This window comes from Rhipicephalus sanguineus, chromosome 10 (assembly GCF_013339695.2).
Source record: "Rhipicephalus sanguineus isolate Rsan-2018 chromosome 10, BIME_Rsan_1.4, whole genome shotgun sequence".
NCBI classification, from domain to species: domain Eukaryota; kingdom Metazoa; phylum Arthropoda; class Arachnida; order Ixodida; family Ixodidae; genus Rhipicephalus; species Rhipicephalus sanguineus.
This window is the reverse complement of record NC_051185.1, coordinates 70,933,547-70,955,699: the sequence shown is the minus strand read 5'-3', so window position 1 is coordinate 70,955,699 and position 22,153 is coordinate 70,933,547. Positions and strand designations below refer to the sequence as shown.

The 22,153-nt window shown below is 48.9% G+C and overlaps 2 pseudogenes; both read left to right on the top strand.

The window, feature by feature from the left end:
• Positions 1 to 2,612: 2,612 nt before the first annotated feature.
• LOC125760257 (uncharacterized) lies at positions 2,613 to 3,447 on the top strand (annotated as a pseudogene).
• Positions 3,448 to 4,926: 1,479 nt separating this feature from the next.
• Positions 4,927 to 21,283, top strand: LOC119406485 (uncharacterized; annotated as a pseudogene).
• Positions 21,284 to 22,153: the final 870 nt, after the last annotated feature.

Genomic DNA, 22,153 nt, shown 5'->3' with positions numbered 1-22,153 from the left:
CCCGGAACCCGACCCGGCCCGCGGGCCGGGCTCGGGCGGGCCGACGTATTTTCACCTCGGGCCCAGGCCGGGCTATTTGGAGTTTTATCGGGCCGGGCTCGCGAGCCCGACGCAAGCCCGACTCAAGCCCAAAATATAGAGAATGAGCCAGAAGTGTTTTCCAGCACGCATACAGCGCCTTTTCCGCGAGCGCCCTTGACAGCTTTTCGTTTCCATTAACTACTTTAAACAAAAGGGGAGCAAGTAAAGCACTGCCTCTGTTGCACTCCGACAAACAGAGAAGTAACACCACCTGAGCTAGTGACGTCGCCACGCGACTGTTCGCGTTAGATTTAAGGCCAAATCCCATATGAGTGAAAATGCACGCGACAGCGACCCGACGCAGATCGCCTTCGTGCAAGCTCACGCTCGCATGGGCATACCCCATACACGTGACGGCTTTGGCGAGCGAACTCCATTGTTGCTGGCATGAGGCCGTCTACTAGTATAGCAAAAGTGCCGCGTTGTCGCAGGTATGCAATGCAAATAAAATATTTGTTGCATGTTGGTACGTAAAAGTTTACCGTAGTCTCGCAGTATATTTTTATATGTATCTGCGTAATTATTACGTTATTTGTTGGTGTACAGCTGATGTGCTTAGTGCGCAGCGAAACTTTAAAAAGCCGGGCCGGGCCGAGCCCGGGATTGTGTTTTCGTACGTTGCATGGGCCGGGCCGGGCGGGCTCGCAGCCCTTTGCCGCCTCGGGCGGGCCTTCGACAAGGTCAGCGGGCCCGGGCTGGGCTCGGGCTCGGAAATACGGTCCGTGCACAGCTCTAGCAGGTGTCACCATCTGCGGGTGAAAATATCAGCTGCACGGGCGCTGGTGGCCGCACTGCCAGCCAGAGGGCACTACGCAACCAAGATCGACCAACCCCTGTTTGCCGCTAGTGACTCCCTTTTTCGACACATGTCGCCGGCCGGCTACGCTGTGCCGCTGCGTCGGCATGAACGCTTGATCTGTTATTAAATGTATTTGGTGTTTCTTACACGTGTCCATACGTCTGAAGACACAACAGAGGCTACCGCCGGAGAGAAAGCGCTCTACAAAGGCTGAAGAGTATGCCCCACCGAGGATGAAACGTGCACAAAAAAATGCCTCATCAGTAAGTGCTGAGAACGCGATCGACAGTGTTGACATCAACACCGATTAGTGCATGCCGTTTGACAATCTCGCCTTACCGTCGCCCTCGTGGGGGAAACATACCTTCAGTGCATCTCCTCTAATTGTTGGTTACAGCGCCTGTGAACCCGGAAAAGACAAAAGCACCTTGTTCGTCAGGAAGTTGGTTGTTTTCACACAAGAAGAAAACGGGGTGAAGCAAAGTGTTTGTGAAAGGAGTGCAGATACTGCACGATGCGTGTGACGACCCTGCCTCACTGTTAGGGCAGGTAGGCGCTCTAAGTGTGCGCTCAGGGGCTGGAATTCTCGAAGAATTTCCGTTTGCCATCGGCAACAAGCGGTACGCGGTCACTGGTACCGTAATATCCAGTTCAAAATGCCAGGGAACTGCACAAGAAAAAAAAAAACAATGCGTTTCGTGAAAGCATCTTAGAAAAGGCCCCTCAATCAGAGATCTGTGCGGAAACAACGCAACCAGACTCGAGCTGTTCGTATATCATAAAGAAGGAGGGCACAAACACAAGCTCTTAAACGATTAAGGACCAAGCTTTCGCGGTATGAAGACATTATGCAGAAACTGAAACAGCAAAGTGAGGAGCTCGAAGAAAACATCTTTGAAAGCCGACTAAAAGCCCTCACACCCAACTAAAAGCTTGCCATCATGCAGTGTTTTCAGGGTGCACGACGTAAGTCGGCCAAGGGAATGAAGTACAACCCAGATTGGTTACTTGAATGCATGATAATGCGAATGAAGAGCCCTCGGCTGTATGAACACATGGGATGGGAGGCATACTCCTGCTGCCGAGTCGTTCGTGCCACAAAGTTTACATGTGCAAGTATAACAGCGGCTTCGGCTTTAATCCCATGGTGTTAGCAGGGATTGCATAGAAAACCAAATCCATGGATGAATTCAAACGACACGATGGTCTCATAGTAGACAAAATGAAGTTGTCAGAGTGCCTGAGTGTCGGTGCAGCAGGAAAGGTTGAAGGATTTGTGGATTTGGGAGAGTTTACACCTGAGAGCGAAAAACACATTCCATGTGATCATGGTATGGTCATTCTGTTTCAACCGTTAACAGGCCCTGGCACCAAATACTGGGAGTCTCTGCTTCCAGAGGAAATGTCAAAGCTGCACTACTTACAAAGATTGTTATGGAAGCTGTACTGCTTACAGAGAAAGCAGGCCTCAAAGTAGGTTTTATTACCTCGGATGGAGCCTCATGGAATCGATCCATGTGGCGCAGGTTTGGCATATCGGCGTCTTCAACATCCATAAAGTCTTCCTGTCGAGGAAGGCCGACGCATTTTCTTTATATCAGACTGCCCACATTTAATGAAGTGTGTTAGGAATGGCTTTATAAAAGCCACTTACAAGACCCCAGATTATGTGTACATGGAGCATATCAAAGCGGCGTATGACGAAGATAAATGTGCGGTTACTCTAAAAGTGATGCCTAAAGTCACCGCTTCTCATGTGAACCCCAACAACTTCGAGAAGATGGAGGTAAACTTAGCCTTTCATTTGTTCAGTGCTGCAGTCCTACGTGGCCTATTTTTTTTTACAAGAATGAAGTGGCTTGACGTTGGAGCGACCCAGCCCCAACACAGATGTTTTTGCAAATGATGGTTAAATTAATCGAAGCAATGACGGCACGCATTCTATCGCAAGGATTGAAGGTGGATTCTCCTCAAGAAACGAACATAAAAGAATTCCTTGAATACCTCAACAAGTGGGAAACTTCCTTAGAGCCATCCAAAACTGGGTTCATTTCAGGAAGCATCGCCGAGGGACTGAGAGTTACTCTGCATGCTACCCTCGGCCTATTGAGGTATGCGAGTGAGAAGCTGAACTTCAAGTTCATGCTCACAAACCATCTCAGTGAAGACTGCATTGAAAAGTTTTGGTGTCATTCGCCAGTTTTCAGGGCGCAACGATCATCATCCTACGGCAATGCAGTTTTGATCACAGTCAACTGCTTGAGCTTTTATGATTCGGTGAAGGCCCCAAACAGTGGTAGCTGTTCAGGAGGCTCACTGACCTCTCTCCTTGGAGACGACAGTAGTGTAGCAAGTGGACGCGCTGATTGATAATGGCAAGCTCGAAGAAGCTTCTGGCGTACTCGAAAAGTCGGAGCTTGATCCGGATCATGTGCATGCTGAAAAGACAAGCGACGCCTGACTTGTTTGTTATAGCCGGATATGTCGCCAGGAAGACTGTCCTGAAAAGCGGCTGCCGCGACCGCTTCGATGAGCTTCTTCGTAGCTCCGCAGGACGCAAGCAATGACCTCGCCATGCTGACACACTTTTGTGACCACGGTGGACTGCTCTATCCCTCGGAGCAGCTCTTCGCGTTCGTAGAAGCCCTGGAGATGACCTTCACGACATGGTTCAGATAATGAGCTCACCATGACAGCTTGGCTGAGTTGACCTCGTGCCTGCGAGGAATTCTGTCGTGCTTGGATGGGCACAGCACGGCGAGAGCCTAACCAACCAGATGATAATAGGCAGTTTTAGAATAGCGTACGCAAAGCTTTGCGGTGGCTTTTCGCGCAACTGCGCATGCGTCGTACGCTAACCGCTTGCGGGCTCCCGTTAACTGGCGGAAATAGCGGGCCGCAAACGCTAACGCTAACTTAGCGTACGCTATTCTAAAACTGCCTAATTTTAGATGCGAAAGCATCTTATGCTCGGGGCAGTGTCCGTTCTGCGGCGTCCGCACCCATACTGCGCATGCGCCAACTCTCCCCCCTCTCCTCGAGGTGGGAGAAGGTAGCGTCAGCGCCGCCTCCGCTTCGTTTCTCCTCTCCCGTTTCTCTCTCTCCGCCACAGCTGTGCGCTGGTATATAATGCGGGGCGCGCTCGCTCCCGTTACACTCTCCTTCGCAACGGCGCTATGGACGCTCGCGAAGCTGAATGTGTTAAACGGCAACGCCGGCCAGCAAATCTCGAAGCTGCGAGGCTGCGAAAGCGCGTGTTCGCTGTGCTTCCGTCATTCTCTCTCTGTGCAACGGTGTGCGAAACGCCATGAACGACGTCAACGTCGGCGCTAGTTGCAGCGGCAGCGCCACCGCCGCGGAGCAGAGGAAGGCTCGGAAGCCGAACGTAAACGTCAGCGTTGCCAAGCGGTAATTCAAACGCTTCGCCGACCACCGTCTTATAAGTCACATAGAGAAACGGAAACTCGATGCGCATCCCCCGCGATGCTTTCGCATCCCACCATGGTTGCCCTTAGGGGGAGATGTTGTGTAATTTTTTTCATAACGCGCCTCCACTTTTACGCGATGTCCTGAACAGGATGCATCTACCCGCGAGAGAAAAAAACTCTCAAACTGAGCCGTCTGACATAAACATTCAGGCCACATGGCTGCTTTCTAACCTGTGCGACAGCATCTTGTATTTTTGTGTTGTGTTTCGACAAGTATACAATAAAGTGTATTGTTGTGACACCCCCTTTCGTAGTGTTGAGGGATGCCCTACAATGTAGACGTAGGGCCATAGCCACCTTCCATCCAACGTACTGCTGTTTGCAACTGCACGTGCGCATATTCCTATTTGCTTTGTTCAGATCGATGCGCGAATCGAGATGGCACCTTCAGATCTCATTTAAACAAAAAGACAGCCAAGGAACGCGCTCAAGAATACAAGCGCGCTGACTTTTACGAAGATGGAGGGCGTGCTTTTTTGCCGGAGTTGCGCGAGAGCATTGACCATCGCCGCAAGTCAACTATTGACGAGCACACCGGGAGCAACCGTCATCGTAAGAATGCCGGAACAAGGGACTCCTCTAAGCGAACAAGTGGCGAAGAACAAGCGGAAGGCGGAGCTGGGGGATTCAGGAACGCCGAGAAAGCACAGTCGACTGCAAGCGCTGGAATCCGCAATCACGGCTGGTGAAGCGGGGAACGACGTTGTGCTCAAATTCTGGATGCACTGATATCTGCGAATATTCCCCTTGAGAAGGTGGACAACCTGAAACAACGTTTCTACAGACACGCGTTCGGAACGGCAAATCGATGCCTGGATCTGATGCGCTCCGCTGACGACTTCCAGGATTGTTCGAGAAGCACGAGGCAAATTGAAAGCTATGTTTCAAGGCCCCACAGTCAGTTTCAGTAATTACAGATGAAACCATCGATGACCGATCAAAATCGGTTGTGGACGTGTTGTTCGTTCAGTTCAGTCGGCCAGAAGTGCGAGTACTTCACTGCAACCTGTACTCGAGGAAGTGAAATTCGTGAAGTGAACTCGTCCATGATAGGCCGCAATGTGACAAGAAAACTGACGAGGTACGGAGTTGAACTTGAGCATGTATCGGGCTTTGTTAGCGATTATGCTACTTATATGGTGAAGTATTTAAGGAGTGCATAAAGCCACTTTGCGAGGGTGCTGTTCACATTACGAGTGTAGCCCATACAGTGAACATTGTTGGCAGTACACTGCAGGCATCTTTTCCCCGCAGGGGCGTCTTCGCAAGCAGGCTTTGGTGTGTAGCGACACCACGGACCCGAGCTAACGGGAGCGTTTCGACCTCCTCCCACCCTAGCCGTGCGTGGCTTTGCCGTGTCCGGGGAAAGGGGATCCTGGGATTGAGCCGACGCCGGGTGATTGGACCTTTAATGCCCCCCGGCAGAGCAACACATCCCTTTGGCCCCGGCTTCACGTAGACGCACCCCTGGGCTTACCCACCCAGGGAATCGGCAGTCGCCTCTTCCTGTCTCTCTCTCTCTCCCACGTCTTCGTCTTTCTCTCCCACTTTTAGCCTTTCCTGTCTCCTCCTCACTTCTTTACTTCCGTTCTTCATGGCGGCGAGGGTTAACCTTGTGTAGTTGCCCACCTTGGTAGTTATATTTGGTTATAGCGGCGATGCATGGCTGGCGACTTCAAGTGTTCTACCTTGCAGCGTCCCCTTGTTGGGCTCGATGGTGGGTGGCCACATCGCCGCCGAAATTTGAATGTTATATGGCAAACACTTTCCCCGCACTTCCTGATCGCCGCCTCAAAAGGTGGCGCCACCGATGAACCGTTCACTTTTGCCCCAGCCTAAGCAGTCTTTCCCCAAATACCATGTGATACACAGTCAGCACGAAACGAAAACCGTTCGAACTATTTCACCATTCCTCTGTCAAAGTCTCTCACGGAAGCGATCGGTCCAGGCTATAAAAATAACGAAGATGGGAAGCGGCGATCTCCTTCTCGAGGTTCGCGACAAGCCCCAATACGACAGACTATCGAAACTTGTGGCTTTCGGCGATATTCCTGTCTCAGTTGGCCCACACAGGTCAATGAACACAGTACGTGGCGTCATTTCAGAAGATGATCTCCTTGAACTTAGTGAAAGTGAATTACTGGAAGGATGGCAAGAGCACAACGTTGTAAAGGTTCAAAGAATAATGATAAGGCGAGACGATAAGCAAATCCCTACCAAACACATAGTTATTACTTTTGGAACCAGTGATTATCCGAGTCAATCGAAACTGGCTACTGCAAACTTCGAGTCCGACCGTACGTACCTAATCCCCGCCGATGTTTCAAGTGCCAACGATTTGGACATGGGTCACAGGGCTGCAGAGGGCGTGCCACTTGCGCAAAGTGTGCGTCCAACACCACTCATCTGACACTTGCACTTCAACAACCCGCTGTGCCAACTGTGAAGGAGACCATCCCGCCTACTCGAGATCATGTCCCTCGTGGAAAAAAGAGAAACAAATCATAGAACTCAAAGTTAAATCAATCTATCTTTCCAAGAAGCACGTAAGCGTTTTTCTCTGCACAACCAGTCCTCTCCTTCCTACAGCGATGTGACGCGTCGGGGCGCAGCGCCACATCTTTCGGCGGCTGCAACGGCCACACGTAGTGTGACTGCAGTCAAGCCATCCGCGCCCCCGGTGGAGCAGCAAGTGCTGTTCCGCCCCTTGCCAATGAGGGCCAGCAGACTCCCACGTCTGCCGGACCCAGGGCCACTGCCTTCGGCAGTAGGGCCCGAAAAACTCGGAAATGTGCCCGCTGAGCGGGCGCTCTCCACCACCTCAGAAGTGATGGATACCTCTAGCTCTCCTGCGGCGTCTCAGACGCCCAAGGAACGTCGAAGCTCACTCGAGCGCAGTAAGAAAGAAAAACTCCGCATCACGGGGACCTGAAAAGGTCTCGTGAGTGAAAGGTCTTGTTATTAACCCACCTTCCTTAGACGCACAGCATAAAAACACGACAAAATGGATACCCAAATACTTCAGTGAATGTTCGAGGCTTGCTCCACAACCTAGATGACATTAAGGAACTCCTCTATAAGTTCAGTCCAAGGGTGCTGTGCGTCCAAGAAACGCACCTTAATTCTTCTCACAAGAACTTTCTCCGGCACTATGCCATTTACTCGCAAAGACCGCGATAACGCCCTGACTTCGTCGGGCGGTGTGGCAATAATCGTAGATAAGCGAATCGCTTGCCGGCATCTGCAACTAAAAACGTCCCTAGAGGCCGTCGCGGTCCGCGCAGTACTTTTTAAACAAGCTGATCACTATTGCATCGATATACATCCCCCCGAACTATACTCTGTTAAAAACAGAATTTGAAAGTTTAATGTGTGAACTACCCGAACCTTATATGGTCGTAGGAGATTTCAATGCTCACAAACACGCTGTGGGGAGATAGCCGTTGTGATGCCAGAGGGCGTCTAGTAGAAAGCTTCCTCTTTTCTACAGGTGCATGTTTACTGAACAGGACGGAGCCTACTTTCTTTAGTATGGCAAACAATACATCCTCATCCATCGATTTAAGCATTGCATCAAGTACACTCGTTCCATATCTACAGTGGAACGTGATAAAAGCACATATGGCAGTGACCATTTCCCATTATCATAACGTTAAACAAAAGACGACCAGTGCTCTCCACGCGTTCCCCATTGAAAGTCGAGTCAGCCGACTGGAAGCGATATAAAGAACTTACTCACAGGACCTGGGAAGCCATCTCGGAACTTCCCATTGATGATGCAGTTGAACATTTGACGGCGTTTATCGTTGATATGGCATCAATCTGTATTCGCGAAACCAACGGATCTCCTTTAAAACGACGCACTCCCTGGTGGAATGATGAATGTAAGGAAGCTCGCAGAAAACAAAACAGGCTTGGAATGTTTTTCGCGACTCTCCAACAGCCGAAAACCTTGATCAGCTTCAAGAACATAAAGTCAGAAGGTAGGAGAACGCGCCGGCGTGCTAAAGAGAAAGCTGGCAAAGATATGTCTCCAGCATAAATTCGTATACCGATGAAAGAAAGCCTGGAACAGGGTAAACAAGATAAAAGGTCGAGAAACCCATCCTCTACCACTAGTAGATACGCAGGGCGACACTCTTGAAGATCAGGCTAATTCGTTAGGGGCACATTTTGAACACATTTCTAGTTCATCTCATTACTCGGACACATTCTTGAGGTACCAGCGAAGAGTGGAGCGGTTGCCTCTCCACCGGAAGGGAAATAAAAATGAACCGTATAACCGCCCATTCAACATGGCGGAGCTACAGGCTGCACTAAAGTGCTGTAATAAATCAGCCCCTGGAAAGGACCGAATAGTCTACGAGATGATCTGCCACTTACACCCTGAAACCCACAAAACATTACTGTCGCTTTTTAACTCTATGTTCTCTGCTGGCTATATCCCGACTGCCTGGAAAGAAGCAATAAGTAATCCCTATTCTTAAAGAGGGCAAGGACCCGTCCTCCGCCAGTAGTTACAGGCCTATAGCTTTGACAAGTTGCCTATGCAAACTCTTTGAGAAAATGATTAATCGGCGCCTGCTCTATTTCTTGAAACAAACAATCTATTAGACCCATTACAATGCGGTTTCAGGGAAGGTAGATCCACAACAGATCACCTTGTTCGCATTGAGACTACTATTCGCGATGCCTTTGTGCACAGCCAGTTCTTCTTATCGGTGTTTTTAGATATGGAGAAAGCATATGACACAACCTGGCGTTTTGGAATTCTCCGCGATCTGGCAGAAATGGGAATCCAAGGCAACATGCTAAACGTGATTAGTAGTTACCTGTCTCACCGCACGTTCCGTGTTAGAGTCGGTAATGTCCTGTCTCGTCCATTTACGCAAGAGGCGGGTGTACCACAGGGTGGTGTACTCAGCTGCACTCTATTTATTGTGAAAATGAACTCGCTCCATAGTGTAATGCCAAGCACGATGTTTATTCTGTATATGTGGATGACATTCAATAGGTTACAAGTCATGTAATCTCACTACCTGCGAACGACAAATACAGCTTGGCTAAACAAACTGTCTAAGTGGGCAGATGAGAACGGTTTCAAACTAAATCCTCAAAAAAGTACGTGCGTCCTCTTCACAAACAAGAGAGGCGTGCTTCAAAGCCCTGAAATCAATCTACATGGTGAAAGACTATCTGTGAGCCGTGAACATAAATTCTTGGGGCTAATTTTAGACTCAAAATTGACTTTTATTTCACACTTGAAATATTTAAGAGCAAAGTGCCTTAAGACAATGAATCTGCTGAAGCTCTTGTCCCGCACATCCTGGGGAAGTGACAGAAGGTGCCTTTGAGCTTATACAAATGTCTCGTACGGTCGCGCCTTGACTACTGGAGCTATAGTCTATAACTCTGCTACGCCTAGTATACTGAAAATATTAGACCCTGTTCATCACATGGGTATCCGACTCGCTACAGGAGCCTTCAGGACTAGTCCGGTACAAAGCCTGTACGTCGAATCTAATGAATGGTCTCTACATTTACAAAGAACATACTTAAGCCTTTCATATGCCTTCCAAGTAAAATCAGATGTACATCATCCATGTAACTCAGTGATTGAGGACGTATCCACGGCTAGGCTGTTCTGCCACAAACCAGCTACTAGACGTCCACTGTCTCTCCGTTTGAAAGCAGTGGCAGAGGAAACGGGTGTCTCTCTTCTAGATAATGTCCTAATGGCCCCCACTCGGCTTCCACCGCCGTGGGAGTGGCAGAATATCCAGTGCGACATTTCTTTTATAGAAATATCAAAACGAGCACCTGAGACTCACATACGTTCGCACTTCCTCGAGCTCCAGGACAAGTATTCATGCGCAGAATTTTACACCGACGCTTCTAAATCACATGCTGGTGTTGCTTACGCAGCACTTGGATCATCGTTTTCCATGTCTGGTGCACTGAATCCACATACAAGTATATTTACAGCGGAAGCATATGCGATCCTCACGGCGGTTAAGTATATAAAGCAAATTAATGTTACGAAAGCATTGTGTTCACGGACTCACTGAGCGTCGTTAGAGCTCTAATGAGCCTACGAAAACATAAGAACCCAGTCTGCAATGAATTATACAGCTTGCTATGCTCAGCGTATATGGGCGGCCAAGTCGTTATAATATGCTGGGTACCCGGCCACAAATGCATAAAAGGCAATGTAGCCTGCAGACGAAAGCGCCACCTCAGTAAACCTTGAATACACAGACACAAAAAATAGCTATCCCTCCCACTGACCTGAAGCCTTTTCTGCGTCAAGAGTTGCGAAAATGTTGGCAAAGGAATTGGGACAGTGAAGTGTCAAATAAGCTACACACAGTCAAGCCAAGAATAGGGAACTGGATATTCGAGAAAGCAACAAGATATAAGGAAGTACTTCTTTGCAGGTTAAGGATTGGACATACTTATGGGACACACTCGTATCTACTCAATGGAAATGATCCCCCGAGATGTGACGGGTGTGGCGACACCTTACAGTCCTTCATGTTCTCATCCAGTGCCCGAAATAGAAACCCAACGTAAAAAGTACTTTCACCTCGCATACCGTGAACACATCCCTCTTCATCCGGCATTTTTCTTAGCAATGAACCGCTTTTTGATTCTAAAACAGTACTGAAGTTTTTAGAGGACGTAAACAAGCTACAAATAATCTGGCCTGGTCATCTGTGACTTCAAGTACCCTCTCGAACACTAATGCTTTCCATAGATTGTACACTATCATGTCATTGTAATGGAGATTATATGCACATAGCTCACATCATTAGTCATTCTCACAGTTTTATTTAGTGGATGACTTCCGCAAATCCACAGCAACCAGTTTTAGGTCCCTATACAACCACGTCGCATCTACCATTTGCAACTCATTGAATCATCACATATACTACTTTGTAAATCCGCTACCACATGACATGGCGCTCTTTGGCCATAACTGGCCCTTGTGCCATTAAACACAACACATCATCATGCAGGCATTTTTCCCTTAGTGGACAAGTTATGTCGCCTGTATGAAGAAGGCCTTCCGTCTCTCGAGTAGAAAGAGCTCTCTCCTGAAGATGTGCACATGGAGTTCATGTGCCAAAGCACCTCCAGCACCTGTCCCAGCGGTTGGAACTTGTGGATTGAGGCTGTTGAACAACATTCTGCCTACTTCGAGCACTATCCCACCTTGCTAGGCAAGTCCACCAGAACTATGGAGAAGCAGCGTGCGTTGAATCTCTTCAGAAACTGCTTAGAGAACACTCAACTGAGCTTAAGTACAGCATGCGATGCATCACAGTACTTGGAAAAAAGTTTCAAGCTTGCTGAAAGCAGCAGAGGGTCAGCACGTAGCCTGCCTTTAAGCACTGCAAGCAGCTGCAAAGCAGATTTTGCAACACAATTGAAGAGAGGAGATGTTGCACACGATGCATGAGGCCCATCAGATTGCAAGCCAAATGAAGGCTGCAATGACCAAAGCAGCTAACAAAGCGCTAGTATACTTGGAGAAGTTCACACCTGGAAGTTCTTTAAGGATGTTAGGTGCCTGGATCCTCTGCAAGTTCGGTGCTTTTCAAAGAGAGGTCAAAGTTGACAGGGTGCCTCAGCTTGAGACGAATCGTTAGCTCTAGCTGCCGAATGGCAGGTGTACCTGAAGGCTGCCAAAAAATAAAGACCAGTGACAGACACTTGGCTCCATTTCTTTCCAAGCAAGACAATCCAGGAGCAGACTTTGATGTCCTGGCTTTCTGGACAGGGATGCAAACAGCTCACTCCAACCCTTCGTCAATTGCCCTTAAGTAGCTGGCAATACCAATCAACTCTGTTGGACGCAGAGAGATCTTTAGTCGTTATGGTGCATTGTGTCCCACAAGCGTCACTCTCTCAGTGAACAGACCACTAAGTATAATCCGATGCTATGCCACAACAGCTTCCTCCAATTTAATTATTGCAGGAATGTTTCGAGTCTGAAAGTGTGCAATAAATAAATTGTTACATGTGCCTTGCATCTGTTCAATATTGCCGCAGAAATTTGCATGCTAAAGGCTGCCGCGGAATTTGCAGATTCTCTATCTGGAATAGCAGAACTCCAAATTTTCCACCGCATAAAGTTTGGGGCCCTAACGATGGACGGTTGCACATCGCGTGCCAATGAAAGCTACTTGTCAGTAACATGCCACGTTAGGAAGAGCTCACTTCAACAGCATGTGCACGCAATGTCATGCACAGAAATGGCAGACGCTCACACAGCCGGAAAATTGGTGGCCTTTCTCAAAAGCGTGATGAAGAAGTGGGCACTTTCCCGAGCGAGGTACTGTACCAGTGTACAGTAGCGTCCACTCTTAGGGTAAACACAGCTCAGCGTGGCCGCGTTTCCGCGCAGCGCCATGCAGCTGCGCATCGAAGCGTGGAGGCACATGCGCACAGGGACACATGGGAGGTATACTTTGCATCGTCTGGTAGATCGCTCGAGCGCGCCGCTCCGTGATAGCCAGGCACCGCTCTTGCTTGGCTGCAGTACAGCAAGAGCGGCGCGCTCGTGTGCACCTGCGCCACTTCAATTCGATGCGCGGCCACGGCGGATAATAGACAGTTATAGTTTAGCGGGCTTAGCGGAATAGCGGGATCGAAATGCGCATGCGCAGTACACTAAGCGTTTACCGTACGCACGCTATTTTTCAGATTTAGCGTTACCGTGTTGCATGGTTAACGTAGTGTACGTAAAACATGGCGGTGGTTTTGGACGCCCGCCTCGAACTGAATTTAGTGTAGATGTGGACGGATTCGCTTCTTTCACAGCAAGCGACTGTGTAAAATGGCTTCGCTTGCCTTCAGGTAGCTTCAACGCCCGAGTATTAGGGATAACTTAGCGTAGTTTTTGAGATCGCTTCCTATTTCGAACGTCCCTAGGCTAACTAGAGATCGGTGTAAACAAATCTACAACGTAAAAGTTTTCACTTTTGGTGCGTGGTTCATATTTGTTATTTTTACTGTGGCTAAAGAAAGTAATAATATTGCTTCGTGCGGGGATACAGGCGAGCATTCTCAGCTTTTCTTTTCACTTTTTTAACGCACTCACCCTCCTCTAGGTGCGGCACCGTCCCAGCTTGGGCACATAAACATTATCCCGCTAAACTAAAACGCGCTGTCAGGCAACGAACGTTTGCGGCACGGTAACGCTATTCCCTTAACCCCCGCTACCACGCTAACGCTAAAACTCTAGCCCCATAGCTAAACTATGACTGTCTAATCTGGCGCTCCGCAGAGCGCTGCCACGCTGAGCCGTGTTCACCCTAATAGCGGACGGCACTGTACATTATTACAGATAACGGGAGAAATTTCACTGCAGCATCCCTCAGTCGCCTTGGATAGGCATTAAATCTTTCGGGCAAACGTTGCAGTTGTGCGTGAGTGATGTGAAGGTGGAGGTACCTGGATTTTCTCAACTGTGCCAAAGGCAGGGCTATCGTTGACCGCTATAAGACATACCCAAGGCGCGTGCGCGCCTTATGGAAGTACTAACGGAAATACAGCTGGATGTCCTCGGAGTGGTGCAAGATGTTCCCGCGCGTTGGAATATAGCAAGCATCAGATGCTGTCTAGGCTGCTGAAGCTTCGCAAACCGATCACCATGGAGCTTTCGGACTGTCATGGGGTTGATAACCTCACTGCAGCTGAATGGAAGCTGATGACTACTGTTGTGAAGGTGCTTGATCCACTTACCAAGCCACGACAGCTATCTGGGTTATCCCACGTTGTCCCAAGTCATTCCTTTGCTGGAGGGCACTAGCACTGTGCTAGCTCGATACGCAGCTCAGTCAGATGAGTCATCAGCTATTACTTTAAGCTTGGCCCGTAGCATCAAGGCAAGCTTTCCTCGTGTCAAGACATCGGAAGATAGAGCTCTGGCGATGTGGCTGGATCCAAGATTTAAGGATGACTGTTATACGGCAACGGCCGAGGAGAAATTGGCCTGCACTCTTCTCACCAAAGCAGCAGAGGGAACAGTGGAAGTTGTACACTGTGAACCATCGAGTGAGAGTATAGCACTGGCTCAGATAGCTTCCAAGATTCTTCTGTGTGGCGGGCCTTTGCAAGCTTTGCTTCAGATGGTCCTAAGAGGTCTAGTCCTTCCATCAAAGACGATGTTGAGAGCTACCTGAGAGCTCCCCTCCTTCCTCGCTGTGAGAACCCACTCGAATGGTAAAAGAGCAAAGCCAGCCACCTTAATCCACCCCTTGTAAGGATAGCCCGCAGGTATCTCAGGTCAGTGCCAGCAACCCAAACAAGTGAAATGTTATTCTTGACAGCGGGTGCCATTGTAACCTGAAGAAGAGAGAACCTTCTTCCCCAACATGTCGAAGAACTAGTTTTTCTGCGTGAGAACTTCTGACTTTCGTTTTATTAGTGGGAAGGGACACCTTTATTATGTTATTACCTGTGATGTTCTTTTTTTTTTTTGCATCTGAAACACACTTTCAATGGAGTTTCTAAATACATTAGCAGAAATAAGGAACTTCTGAGATTTTACCGCTGTGCGTTGCTGGGATTTTTTTTTTTTTTTGCTGTGATGTAGCCTTTGAACTAAAAGGGAGGACGTTCTCCAATGCATTCGGAGCTTCTAGTTCTTATGCCATTATCTTTTTACTTGAAATATGTTTCGATAGGACTCTGTGAGGTTCTTCTATCCATGCGTATGTTCTACATTATCTCATTAGCTTATCTGTGTAGAAGGAAGCACCCTCGTTTACAGATAGTCTATAATATTTATTTTTACTGTTCAATATATGTTGTCAAAGGATTCTCTGTGATGCCTTTGTACATTGTGACCTCGGAAATAAAGGCTTTTTGCTTAGAACTTTAAACTGTTCAGTCTGGTTCTTTGGACGACTGGAAACTATTCGAATTCGCTTCGAAAGTATTCGACCCTGAGGGCTATTCGCTTCGAACCAAAATAACACTATTCGCACAAGCCTACTACGACGACTACGCTAAGGTCAAAGCTGCCCTGCTTCGTAAGTACCCCTTGGCTGCCGAGGCACTTTGGCAACCGTTTCGGCAAGCAAAAAGGGGCAGTGAGTCGCGCACAGAGTTCCTGTGCCAGCTTAAATGCAATTTGAAAGAATGGATGAGAAGTGCCGAGGCTTACGGTAACTACGACACAATGCTTGATTGTATAGCACTCGAGCAGTTTTAACGAGTGCTGCCTGAAGATGCCAGACTTTGGCTTCAGGACAGAATGAAAGGAACAGACATCGACAAAGCTGCTGAACTAGCTGATGAGTACTACATGTGAAGGAATTTCCATTTGAGTCACGAGAATTCAAAAGAAAAAGGGGACTTCTTAAAGCAATTTCCCGCGCAAAACGAGGCACCAAAGATGGCTCCGCCACGCGGAGAACTCAGTCAGGGAGCGACTAACAATTAGAGGGAAAAGAGAAAGCCAGGAGAGGCACCCGAGTCGACCGCAAGTGCTAAGGAACGCGCCGGCACAGCGCGAGCGGCACAGCGCGGCACAGCGCGGCACAGCGCGAGACGGCCAATTCTGTGCTACAATTGTAAAAAGAATGGCCACATATCATCAAGCTGTAAGCAGAAATTATTTGCCTTCGCAAGCATTCGCAAGTCGGACGAGAACTTCAAACTTACATGCGGGAAAATTTGGTAAACGGAAAGAAATGCCGGGCACTCCGATATCCGGCTGCTATGATGGACATAACACCCATCTTGCATCTCCCCTGGCGACTACGCTGGAAAATGCGCCTGGATCAGACAGGTCACAGAAGAGCAAAGTGCGTGTTTGCGTATTGCTACTGTAGGTCTAGAGGGAGCTTCGGAACTTTGCGCACTGAGGCAGCTGTGAGCCCGAGTTTACCCCGAGTTTTCCCGTACCTTTTTTCGAACAAATCGGAGCGGCTCCTGAAAGAAAAAGGCCAGTCATTGTGATCTGCCCTTACGTGCATGGCACTAACACGATCGCGGTCCCGCACTCTTTCGGAGAAATTTGAAGTCTCGGTTTCGAACCAAGAAACAATCGATCGTGAGACCATTCCCGAGGGGCATTCGAGCTAGGAGGCGGCTATGGTATTGCAGGAACCTGAGAGTAGTAAGGCGCCGGATACGGTATTAACTACCAAAGGCGAACAGCCTTCTGAGGTGGATAGAAATGGGGTGCTTCAGGAGAACGTTCAGTCGTCCCTACTTAGTCCCGTCCCCACTTGTTGCGAATAGCATTAGTAAAGTAGACAGGAACGTACTCATCGCTGCACAAAAAAGTGATGATTCCATAAAGAATGTCCGGCATATCGGTAACGAAGGAGTAGCCTGTAAGAACATTTCATTCTGCACGAAGGCATGGCTAATGTATCGAAGCTATCGGGACGCTGGGGGTCGAACGTACGACCAACTTCTAGAGCCAGAGAAGTACCGACGGCAGTTTTTGGAACTGGCGCCCGGAAATGCCTGGGCGGGACACCTTGGAATAAAGAAAACCAAGGCGAGGCCCGGGCAGGATTTCTACTGTCCTGAATGCTGGAAGGACGTCGAAAACTTTGTACCGTCGTGCGACACGTGCCACAGAGTAGGGTAATCCACTGACAAGCGAAAGTCTCCGATGAGATTGGTGCCTGTTATCACGGAGCCGTTCCAGAGGCTCGTCACAGATATTGTTGGCCCGCTCCCAGAGTCCCATTTGTGTTGCCATTATATTTTAACTGTACTGTGCGTAGGAACGAAGTTTCCAGAGGCGGTTCTCGTGAAAGAGCTCACTTCTCTCTGCATTGTCGATGCACTTATGTCTATTTTCACTCGCGTTGGCTTTCCAGCAGAGATTCACAGTGACAATGGAAGCGCATTTACCAGTTGTCTGGCAACTGCTTTTTTTGAACGCTGTCGAGTAAAGATGATCCACAGCTCTATCGCACATCCTCAGTCAAACCAGTGGAGAGGATGCATGCCGTACTTAAGCGCGTTCTGGGAGCACTTTGCTTTGAACACAACGAAGATTGGGAGGTATACATACGCGCAGCCCTGTTCGCCATAAGGCCCGCTCCCCACAAGACAACAGGGTTTAGTCGCACCGAGCCGGCCTAAGGGAGAAACTTGAGATCTCCACTGCGACTGTTGAGAGACTCGTGGGGACGTTATGAAGGGGAACCGCGCGTAGTGACCTGCGTGTTAGATCTATTTGAGAGACTGTCTAAAACCAGAGCTTGTAGAGACTTACTACGATAAGTTGTCCCGGAAGCGCACATTCAATGTTGGCGACTAAGTAAGATAGCTACGTCAGCGTAAAATGAAAAAATGGACATGCAGTGGGAAGGGCCAGCTACAGTGATATCCAGGCTATGAGGTAAACTATGAGGTTGTATCCAGGCTATACAAACTATGAGGTAAAACTGGGCCGAAAGCAAAATAAGGTTTACCACAGTCACTTAATGAAGCCTTACATTAAGCATCAGGCAGTGGTGAGCATGGCATTGAATGCGTCAGAGGAAGTAGTGACCAACCTCTTCAGTTCTCCACGCGAAAGCGACGCGGCAGTTAGTGAGCTCCTTAGCTTATCGCCGAAGAACAAACTCTCACGGAAAGCTAGCGCGACGATCTGAAGAAAGTTATTCGAGACTACGAAAAAGTATTTTCCGACAAACCAGGGAAAACCGCTCATAGAGCATGATATTCAGTTGTCAAGCGAATAGCCGATCTTTAGCAAGCCATAACGCTTATCGCCGAGGCAGAGGGAAATCATGGAAGCTGAGATCTATCGCATGTGCGAATTTGGAATTATCGTGCCAGGCGAAAGCGATTACACCTCCCCACTAGTTCTAGTCGAGGTTCCTGGAAAAGACTCTAGGCCATGTGTGGACTATCGTCGACTAAATAAAGTTACTTTAGATCAGACGTATCCGATACCTAATACTGAGGAGAGTAGAGACAGTGGGGAAGTCCACATATATCTCTACGTTAGATATAGTGTGGGGATATTGGCAGGTCCCACTGACAGAGCGAGCTTCTATGCCACATTCATCTGCCCACTAGGAACATTTCGTCCTTTAATGCTTGCTTTCAGCTTAAAGAACGCTCGGTATTGCTTTTCAAACCTGATGGATCGGGTGTTGCAGGGTTTGGGAGATTTCACCCTCCCGTACCTAGATGACGTGGCGATTTTCTCTAACACGCGGGCGATCTAGGATGTGACTGACTAGAGGATAGTTCTGGCTCGACTGCGCGACGCAGGTCTCACCCTGAAAGCGCAGAAATGCCACTTGGGATGCGCTAACGTAAGCTATCTCGGGCACATCGTGGGTCGCAGCCACAGTAGCCCGTCTAAGCTGAAAGTTGCTGCCATTTTTGAATACCGACATCCCACCACAAAGTCGGAATGATTCTCTCCGCAAAACGGAGCCCACCGTCATTTTGTGGGACTTAAGAAAGAAGAAGGCTTTTGAGTGCCTGAAGGGCGTTCTCGCAGAACAACCGGTGCTGGCGGTGCCAAACTTTTCTAACAGTTTTATCATTCAATGTGATGCAAGTGACCGCGACCTATGAGCAGTTCTGTGCCAAGAGGATGCCGACAGGCATGAGCGGCCATTTTTGTAGTTGAGCCGAAAGCTCAGTGTCAGAGAGGAGGCTTACAGTACGTCGGAGAAAGAGTGGGCCTGCCTTGTTTGGGCAATTGGTAAGCTCGCATGTTACGTCTCAGGATCAAACTTCGTAGTGGAAACGGATCACTGCCCCTTCACTCGGTTGCACATGTCCTCTAAAAGCGGTCATTTACTTAGGTGGAGCTTGACACTTCAGCACCATAACTTTAGTGTGCGCTATAAGGGCAAGCTGCACACAAATGCAGACGGACTAAGCAGAGCTTTTTGAAGTGCAGCCCGCAACTCCCTCAGATAAGTTATGAGTTACATTATTATTGTTTAATATGTTTTGCATGCTTTTTTAGTTTTTTTTCTTTGCCTTTTACTTTAAACAGAAGCTATATTTTATCGTGTTGCACTATCATGTGTATTTCCGGTCCAAATGTGCTTCGACAGATAAATTCTTCAAATGTTAGCAAGAAGGATCGTTCGAAGGCCAGCCGCTACCGCTCAGAGAAAAAAATTGCGCGAAAAGTGGGCAGGGTGGCTCTCTTCAGCAGCCTCAGCAGATTCCAACCTGCTCGTATGACAATAAGAATCGTTTCATGCTATTATACTGCGCTTGTCCCCGTCTTCTTGTTGTCCGTGTTGTCTACCACGCAGTATACTTCGATCATCAATCACCAACTGGCCCAATCATCCACTTTGCTTATTAGGCTACGTAACGTATCCTTTCTTGGCATTGCAGGTGTACCTCGTAACCGCAGTATTCGTGAAGGCCAGTGCTTTGAGCTCTCTAACGGATACGTCTCTAGTGATGTAAGATATAGTAGAGAGTCAATAAATTTCTTTGCTGCCTTGGTCTGGAGATATGATTGACATTCAGAGGGTGCTTGCTTCCACCTGTGTGGTTTGGAGTGTTGATTCTCCGTCGTTCCAATGAACCGTAGCTGTGAAAGTTTCACAGGCGGAATGGCTACAATCGACAGCAGTCAACCAGCATCCAATCTCTGAGCTGCATTGGACAGCTCGAACTCTGGATGCATTGTCTGGCGGCGGGGGTGGGATGCTGTTGTGCCACAGTTCCTGCTTTCGTGCAACCTTTCTTCCCACGGAAAGATTGCTCAGTCGCCAGAGTTTCAGCAAACCCTTGTCTCCCCCACCAACGCCATTACACTGCGGTCCCGTGGGAACAGTTCCATCTTCGACCAAGCTGTGCCGGCCTACGGCTACGACGAACAGTCAGTGCCTCGCCCGCGCAGGTGGAATTCCTCAGGCTTCACTCGTATGGGAACCAAACTGTATTCGACGATGCCTGTAGTGTCGTGTCTGCTTTACGACGGACGGTTAACGCCCCGCCTACATAGGAGGACTTCCTAAAAGTGAGACAGTGATGTGTACCACGTCCCAAGCGCCGTGGAGAGGATGCGAAACAATGGACTAAACGTTACTTAAAGCTGTACCGGTCCCTTGTTAGAGGCAGTTGCTCCAGCCGACTGTCGAGCTGGCAGGCTATGTTCAACGAAACTTTTTACCTGCTGTAACGTTCTCGTTTTTCAAAACGCTTGCTTTGTTGTTCCGCTTCCGAGCGAAGGCTACTCTTCAGCTACGTCAGCTCATCAGCCTTGCGGCTCTGCTCTACACGCTACCACTGGTAACAATTTCACAACACCGGGTACTCTGCGTTTGTGTTACCACAAACGACGGGGCGCTGGGTCCCACAGCAAATACCGTAGAACGACGTTGCACAAAAATCCTTTGAAGCCATTAAGGAACAGTTATCAAGTGCGCTGACACTTCACGCGCCTGATGTAAGCAAGGGCTACATTCTGGCAACAGATGCATCCGATGGAGCTTTAGGAGCATGCCTTGCTCAAATCGGTAAAAATGGCAGGGAATGGCTTCCCTCAGCAACAAGCTAACACCGGCCGAAACCCGTTGGGCTAAGAGTCAGCGAGGAGCTTATGCTGTTATATGGGCATTACGGCGTCTTGAGATGTGGCTTTTTGACGCAAATTTCACGGTGGTGATGGACCGTCATCTTCTAAAGTCCTTCACTTTGACATCCCCTCAGAGTACGAGGCTGATGCGCTGGGCACCGGTACTGCAGAACGTCACAAAAAGGGTTAACTTAATGCGAATGTGGATGCGTTGCAGAGCCACCTAGATTAGCAGAAGGCCTCCACACCCTCCCCGTGACGTCACCACACCAAGCCCCTCCGCTCTGCTGCTTGCGCTGCTACTACGGGCTGCTTGCACTGCTACTACGGGCTGCTTGCACTGCTACTACGGGCGAGGAGACGTGAACCGCGTCTCTCTAGCCCTAGCAAAATCTGTCGAAATGGACCCATCAGTGTTGCAGCTAGCGTCATCTAGGTGACTTCTCAGTAATCATGACGCATAGCTCCTCCGGAAAGCCTTTTTTCATCGATAGGCGGTGCTACAATGTATCTTTGTTTAGAGTTACTGTATATGCTGCTATGTCCACGCTAGATATTGTGGATGCTCATAAGGGACGTGGTGGACACAGGCATTCCAGGAGCAGTACGCACAATACTCAGGCTCGAGTGCACAGGGCGTTCGATAACGTCAAACGTGAGGCCATACTCAGAAACCTATCGGACATGAACGTTGGGGCACGGGCGCACAAGTACATCATCGCATTTCTTAGGGACCGGACTACCGCCTTCAGCATCGGAGGCATCAAGAGCCCCCTGCTCAAACTCGGCGCTAGAGGTACCCCCCAGGGTGCTGTACTATCCCCATTTCTTTTCAACTGTGCAATGAGGAATCTGTCCAAAGAGCTTGACAAGATCTCGCTCAATCGCCATGCCATCTACGTGGACGATGTGACTATTTGGACAAGGCAAGGCAATGCCGAAGCCGTCAGTGGAGCACTGCAAGAAGCGGCCAACACTGTACAAGCCTATGTGGATGGCAATGGACTAAAATGCGCCTCCGCCAAGTCAGAACTGTTTATTGCTGGCAAAACAACACCGGCAGTCAAAAGTGCACTACAAATCATAGTCAACAGAGAAGTAGTACCACAGGTGCAGACCATCAGGGTATTGGGACTCTTCCTAGAAGAGAAGAACAGCTGCAAATAAACACTGAAATGACTGGAAAGCACATCTCGCCAGGTCACGGGCCTGCTACGACGCATTACTGGCCGCAAG